We start from the raw sequence: 6,000 nt of genomic DNA, 5'->3' as shown, positions 1-6,000 counted from the left end.
GTATTGAGGTTGAACATTTAATAGTTTTCCCTCATAATCCTTCTTTATCAGACCACTACTTAATAACATTTGAATTTTTATTACTGGACTATACACCACTGGACAGACATGTTCTTACTAGATGTCTGTCTGATGGTGCTGTCACTAAATTTAAAGAAAAAATTCCATCAATGTTGAGCTCAATGCCAATGAGCAATACAACAGAGATGACTTATTCTGATTTCAGTCCCCCCCAGATTGACTGTATTGTTGATAGCGCTGCAGACTTACTGAGAACAACTCTGGACTCCATCGCTCCTTTAAAAAAGAAGATAATTAAACAACGGAAAACAGCTCCTTGGTATAATTCCCAAACTCGACAATTAAAACAAATTTTACGAAAACTAGAAAGAATATGGCGCTCCACCAAATCAGAAGAATCTCACCTAACCTGGCAAGACAGTCTTAAAACATATAAGAAGGCCCTCCGTAACACCAGAGCTGCCTACTACTCATCACTAATAGAGGAGAATAAAAATAGTCCAAGGTTTCTTTTCAGTACTTTGGCTAAACTGACAAAGAGTCATAACACTACTGATCCATGTATTCCTTTAACTCTCAGTAGTGATGACTTCATGAGTTTCTTTAATGACAAAATCTTAACTATTAGGGACACAATTAATCACCTCTTGCTCCCAATAAGCACTGATTCATCCTCTAACATAGGAAACTCAGAAACTGCTTTTAAACCTGATATTTATCTAGACTGTTTCTCTCCAGTCGACCTTATAGAATTAACCTCAATGATCACTTCCTCTAAACCATCAACCTGTCTTTTAGACCCGATTCCAACTAGGCTGCTTAAGGAAGTCCTTCCCTCTGTTAGTACTTCCTTATTAAATATGATCAATCTGTCTTTAGTGACAGGATATGTACCACAGTCTTTTAAAGTAGCTGTCATTAAACCACTTCTTAAGAAGCCTACTCTTGATTCAGAGGTTTTAGCTAACTATAGGCCCATATCGAACCTCCCCTTTCTCTCTAAGATCCTCGAGAAAGCAGTTGCTAATCAGCTGTGTAACTTTCTAAATAATAACAGCTTATTTGAGGATTTTCAGTCTGGATTTAGAGCTCATCATAGCACAGAAACTGCACTGGTAAAAGTTACAAATGACCTCCTAACTTCATCAGACAATGGACTTCTCTCTGTCCTCGTCCTGTTAGATCTTAGTGCTGCCTTCGATACTATTGATCATCAAATCCTGTTAAAGAGACTTGAACATTTAATTGGTATTAAAGGAACAGCATTAAATTGGTTTAAATCCTATCTGTCAGATAGATTTCAGTTTGTAAATGTCAATGATAAATCCTCCATGCAAACAAAAGTAAAACACGGTGTTCCTCAGGGTTCAGTGCTTGGACCAATACTATTCTCCTTATATATGCTTCCTTTAGGAAATATTATTCGGAAACACTCAATACATTTTCATTGTTATGCAGATGATACTCAATTATATCTATCAATAAAGCCTAATGAAATCAACCAGTTAACTAAACTACAAACATGCATCAAGGACATAAAGGCCTGGATGACCTGTAACTTCCTGCTGTTAAACTCAGAAAAAACTGAAGTTATTGTGCTTGGCCCTAAACACCTTAGAAACACATTATCCAATGATATAACTACTCTGGATGGCATTACTTTGGCCTCCAGTACTACTGTAAGGAACCTAGGAGTTATATTTGACCAGGATCTGTCCTTTAATTCCCACATAAAACAAATTTCAAGGTCTGCCTATTTTCATCTGCGTAACATTTCAAAAATCAGACATATTCTGTCTCAAAATGATGCTGAAAAACTAATCCATGCATTTGTTACTTCTAGGCTGGATTATTGTAATTCATTATTATCAGGCTGCCCTAACAAGTCTCTAAAGACTCTCCAACTGGTCCAGAATGCAGCTGCACGCGTTCTGACAAAAACTAGAAAGAGAGATCACATTACTCCTATTTTAGCTTCACTGCATTGGCTTCCCATAAAATCAAGAATAGAATTTAAAATCCTTCTCCTCACTTTTAAAGCTCTTACTGGTCAGGCTCCATCATACCTTAAAGAGCTCATAGTACCTTATGTACCTACCAGAACACTGCGCTCCCAGAACGCAGGCCTACTTGTGGTACCTAGTATCTCTAAAAGTAGAATGGGAGGCAGAGCCTTCAGTTATCAGGCTCCTCTCCTGTGGAACCATCTCCCAGATTCGGTCCGGAGGGCAGACACCCTCTCTACTTTTAAGAGTAGGCTTAAAACTTTCCTTTTTGATAGAGCTTATAGTTAGCAAGCTCCTAGTTTATGCTGCTATAGGCTTAGACTGCCGGGGGACTCCTACCTCCATGATGCACTGAGCTCCTCTCTCCTCCTCTCTCTCTCTCTCTATCCATCCATCTATATCCAATAACATTCATGTACTATTAATGCATTCAGTAACCTTAACTTCTTCCCCGGAGTTGTCTGTGCTTTCTCATCTCACAGGCAATCTGGGCCTGTAGACGTCCGGATGACAGATTCCAGTCCCGGACCTTCTAGCTTCAATGTTTATTTTCAATGTGCTTCTCTCTCTCTCTCCTATTCTTCCTCTCTCTCCCCTCTACCCCAACCGGTCGAGGCAGATGGCCGCCCACTTTGAGCCTGGTTCTGCCTGAGGTTTCTTCCTGTTAAAAGGGAGTTTTTTCTTGCCATTGTCGCTAAATGCTTGCTCATGTGGGAATGTTGGGTCTCTTTATAAATTAAAACTTGAAGAGTACGGTTTAGAACCTGCTCTATGTGTAAAGTGCCTTGAGATAACTTTGTTGTGATTTGGCGCTATACAAATAAAGATTGATTGAGATTGATTGATTGATTATAATAGTATTAACATTGTACATGTAGTTATGTTCACCGGGCCTTGAAAAATGCTTTTGTTTACCTTGGAGCATTAAAATGAGCAAACGGAAAAAGTTAATCAAACAAAACAAAAAATAAACATGTTCATGTGATCATCATGAATGCATGTGCATGAATTCATCTACAGAAATAAAATCTTGATCTGTTCATGATTTTCAGAGAATACGTGATGTTCTCATGCAGGAATATCAACACTTATGGTGTGGTTCCTTACAGAAACCTCTGTGTGTACAACTTACAGACCATTTTAAAATAATATCTGCATGTCATTGTATCACCCTGGTTATGACACATCCCACATGACTGTAACATCCGTGGTTCGATTCCGGCAGCGTCAGGTCATACCCCATCTCTCTTGCTCTCCCGCTGCTTCCTGTCATCTCTCAATTGTCACTATCTAATAAAGACATATAAATGGATTATTATTATTATTATTATCAATAATAATAATAATATAGTTGTCAACGCTGTTGTTCTGTACAGTATATGCACTCCTTCTTAATCTGATGTCTTATTTTCAAGTTCATATTACTTAATCTTTAGTCCCACACAAATGTATAAAAGCTTCAGGATACACGATATCTGCTTGCTACAGTGGTTTGATAGCTAAATTAATGAACAATCCGTAGGTGGTGCAAAATAATATTACTTATCATTTATTAAGTTCATTCCCTCAAACTCATGGTGGTGGTGATGAATTCAGAAGTGAAGGACTGCTGCAAGTACAGTTCCGAGTAGAAAAACAGTAGCTGCATCCCTTGTGCAATATTAACAAAGGGCATGCTCTTCAATAACTGTGTTATCAGATAACTGTGATCCATACTCTGCATAACTATAATACCAGGGCCAGTGTGTCTTCGTGTAAAGTGGTTCAAGTGGATGATGTGGCCAGAAGTTCCCTCTTTTTTTTCTTCTTCTATTGGTGTCATGTTGGGGAGCATCGAGTTTTTGTATTTTGTTTTGTTGTGTTTTTAAAAATAGGGGCTTATAGAAGTCAGGTTAGGACTTATATATGTAACAGTTTCACAAATCTACAATGACATTATTACTTCAGCTATCAAATTGTCCTTGTTTTTTTTTATCTGGGTTTTCTTTAAATTGACACAGGGACACTATTAATATCATGTATTGTAGTGCACAACATGCACCACCAGAGGTCAGTTTTTCATTACACAGGCAACTCACTATAGATGTTTTGACTGTAGCCCTGTGTAGTCAGCAAATATATTATAATAATATTAACATTGTACATGTAGTTATGTTCACCGGGCCTTGAAAAATGCTTTTGTTTACCTTGGAGCATTAAAATGAGCAAACGGAAAAAGTTAATCAAACAAAACAAAAAATAAACATGTTCATGTGATAATCAAAAACAATGGTATTTTCTTTTTAAATGTTTTTATTTTATCATCAAAGCATCTGTTGCTGCAGAATCATGCATGAATTCATCTACAGAAATAAAATCTTGATCTGTTCATGACTTTCAGAGAATACGTGATGTTGTCATGCAGCAATATCAACACTTATGGTGTGGTTCCTTACAGAAACCTCTGTGTGTACAACTTACAGACCATTTTAAAATAATATCTGCATGTCATTGTATCACCCTGGTTATGACACATCCCACATGACTGCAACATCCGTGGTTCGATTCAGGCAGCGTCAGGTCATACCCCATCTCTCTTGCTCTCCCGCTGCTTCCTGTCATCTATCCACTGGCACTATCTAATAAAGACATATGAATGGCTGAATAATATTAATAATAATGATAATACAGTTGGTCAAAGCTGTTGTTCTGTACAGTAAATGCATTCGTTCTTTATCTGATGATTTTATTTTCAAGTCCATATTACTTTATTTTGAGTCCTACAGAAATGTGTAAAAGCTTGATACATGATACATGATATTATTTTGATGTAATTTGGTTTGATACAACGTTTTGGGAAGGAACATATTGTGGGTCTGACAATGTTATGGGACCGAAACTGAGTATGTGTACATATAAAAAAAAACATCAGTACAAAAAAACAATTAAACTAGTGTACATACATATATGTCTCATTTCCTTTTTTTTGTAGGTATATGCTTCAGGAAGACTTGTGGTTGGTTAATATGTTGGGCAATGTCTGACACATCAGCTTTGGACCGAAGGCCACAGTCGTTCAGTAGAGAGACTGAATAAATGGCATCCTCGGATGTATTAAACAAGCAATCCAACCAAAAATGTTTCAATGATACAGGACAGGAATGGGTCTCCAATAGATGTTGCAATTTCACAACTGTGGGACTTATGACTAGGAGTTAATAGAAATGTCAAGTCATTTTTCTGCACAGTTTATCCACAGTTTGTTAATGTTTTTCACTTGCTAATCACAGTTAACAGAATAAATCTAGATGGTGAATAAAAAAACAAATGAGTTATAAAACTCCAACAGATTGTGTCACTCTAGTAAAAGACTTCTGTGGAAGCTGTTCTTGTGTATCTTTGCTCAAGTTTCCTCCTCATTCCTCTGAACAAAAATAAGGAAGGTGGAACAACCCTCATGATGGCGGACATGGTCAAACGAATAACAATTAAATAAGGAACTGACATGTAGCTCTGTGACAAACTTTGTTGCCAGTTGACGCCTTAGACAAGTTGTGTAAGAAGAGGCTATTGTTCAACTTGCTGGGCGTTAACACCATTGTTTTATTCTTGTTAAGTGTTTTTTAGCTGATGCATTAAATGATGTTTTTAACATTGTTTAAAGAACACTCTAACATTTACTTAAGGCTGTGGCATTGTGTAATTTAATAATAAACCGTGTCCTGTAGATACGCACGTTCAAGTAATCAAACCAGCCAGAAAATGTATAAAAAGACAGTGTTTCCCTCTGCAAGACATCCTGCTACCTGCTACTGCAACTGCAAACTCATCGGATCATCACAGCAAGGTAACCTTTTCATTCTTGCTCTTGATCTACTTTTGATTTTATTTAGGGTTAGATTTATTCGTCAGTAATTCAGTTGACCATTCCTGACATACAATTAAAATTGTACAGGTCCTTTAATTTCTTACTAATTTCCTGACGATTTCATTA

General features: G+C 37.1%; 1 protein-coding gene across 1 annotated transcript in view; it reads right to left on the bottom strand.

Moving 5' to 3' along the window:
• Positions 1 to 324: 324 nt before the first annotated feature.
• Positions 325 to 6,000, bottom strand: part of irak1 (interleukin-1 receptor-associated kinase 1) — a 416,029-nt gene continuing 410,353 nt past the window's right edge. The window contains exon 17 of the mRNA XM_062427480.1: positions 325 to 336. The gene's annotated coding sequence lies outside the window, so the exon portion shown is untranslated. The remainder of the gene's footprint in view (positions 337 to 6,000) is intronic.

Source organism: Scomber scombrus, chromosome 10 (assembly GCF_963691925.1).
Source record: "Scomber scombrus chromosome 10, fScoSco1.1, whole genome shotgun sequence".
NCBI lineage: Eukaryota > Metazoa > Chordata > Actinopteri > Scombriformes > Scombridae > Scomber > Scomber scombrus.
The sequence above is the reverse complement of the archived record's forward strand: the minus strand, read 5'-3'. Positions and strand labels throughout refer to the sequence as shown.